Source organism: Branchiostoma floridae, chromosome 1 (assembly GCF_000003815.2).
Source record: "Branchiostoma floridae strain S238N-H82 chromosome 1, Bfl_VNyyK, whole genome shotgun sequence".
NCBI classification, from domain to species: Eukaryota; Metazoa; Chordata; class Leptocardii; order Amphioxiformes; family Branchiostomatidae; genus Branchiostoma; species Branchiostoma floridae.
The window spans coordinates 25,618,630-25,620,581 of record NC_049979.1 but is presented as its reverse complement, the minus strand read 5'-3'; positions in this window follow the sequence as shown (position 1 = coordinate 25,620,581).

Genomic DNA, 1,952 nt, shown 5'->3' with positions numbered 1-1,952 from the left:
GACACATAACGCCCTCTGCTTGGGCAACCATCCAAAAAACATCAGTATAACTTTCCAGTTTACGATGTCTGCCCTTTTATAACCAGATCAAACACGAAGCTGTAAGAATATTGCTAGAGGTGTTTGACAACACTCTCACGTTAGATCTTCCATGAAATTGATCTGTAGACCCAGCCGTGCTGATTGTAATGGCCGCGGACAGAGGTCAGCCCTCCCCTGCCCCGGCCCGGAGCGAAGAACAGGTGCGGGGGTCAGAGCTTAATAAGGGGTAAGGCAGCGGTGCAGGCGCGATGATGGTGCAGCGTGTTAGCGGTTTGACCCTCACGACCTTCTTAAGGTGTTACCAGGAAATACTGAACAGAGATCTACTGAACCAAACTTATCAGCCAAGATGCCCTGATAACAGAGAAAGTAGCAACGTCCGACAACTAGACAACTACATCACATGGTATCTAGATGTACAAAGTAGATCCAGGAAACTCAAGTACGGTTTTAAACTCAAATAGTGACGTTTCTGTTTACCTTGTTATTACTATGTTTAAAACATTGTATCTACCTTTGTTCATCTAGTAACAAGACCTTACGGAACTCCCTGTAATTTTGTTGTTCAATAAGTTTACAATATATGATTTCCTCAGACCACGCCGGGTGTCATAGCTAGAACTACAGCTTAATCAAAATCGTATTAAAAAAATGCACTTAATTTCCTGTCAATTAAAGATCATAGATACGTAGCACAAGATATCATATCGGTGAGAGGTTGTACAATTTGTATCATAGATTCACTTCCGTTTGGCGGAAAGAAATACGCGCCTGTTTAGTCGCATGTTGGGAGGCTGGCAGTGGGAGACACACGCCGTGTAACCACAAGAAAATAATCAGCCATTCTGAAACGGTTACGTTCTAATATCCGGCGTTTTCCACAGAGAGCGAACAAACTCAACATAAAAGGCTTGAAGGGGGCGGTGTGTGTTCCCAAGCTTCGACAAGTAATAGGATATGTGTTTCATCTTTCCCTTTTTCTCTCACCATTGCTAGCGAGCTTCCATTCAAGGAGAGGGGTTTTTCTTTGATGCAAAGCTTTTCTCCCGGGCGTTTCGTCGTTTTTCAATCTCGCCAAGGCCTGTGTGAGAGTAATACTCTAGATCGGATAGATCAGATGTAGGAGAAGAGATCGGGGCGTTTTGTGTGTGGATTACAGAAGGCCTGACTGGCTTTGTTAGGGAAGGTTAGAGAGGTCAGGGTCATGCAATATGGCTCATATGTCTCATTGTACTATAAACGCGGGGGGAGGTGATCACCTACAGCTCTCATACAGACTGGTAATGCGGTTTCAGATGTAGACGTGTATGAAACTGACATTGGTAAAAGTGGCCATAAATAAGGGTGAATTCCGCGGTCATTTTGTTGTGCTAAAACTGACTTTTAGAAGAGTTTTAAAACTAACGTTATTTCCTTCGGGATAAAACGGGTATAGCAGATTCAAAGCGGAAAGTAATTATTAAATATTGGGAATTCTAGTGATGATCAACTTGTCTTTATAGTGCAGCTGTCATAAACCGACGTGCTACATGTTAACAACTGACGTTCGGAAAGTACTCTTGTCCTGCCCAGTTGAAAATTTTCACACGTCACTGACAAAAGATAGCGGATGCTATCTGAAACGTCTGGCAGTTTCCAACATCATATCCAGCTGCTTGAGTAGCAGTTTTTTGGCATTCTTGTTACCTGGATGTCTAACCTTCATCGACGTACAATATGGTATCATTTTCATTTCAAGAGTCATAAGCTTTACTTGCCATCAAATTCAAAAGTAGTATGAACCTAGAACTATGTTCTTTCTACGTTCTCTTAAATTTTGATACTTTCACCAAGCTTGCAAGAAAAGAAGTTTATGTTTGGGGGATTGTGTGTATATCTGTGAACATAACTTGAGAATGCCTGGATAGATG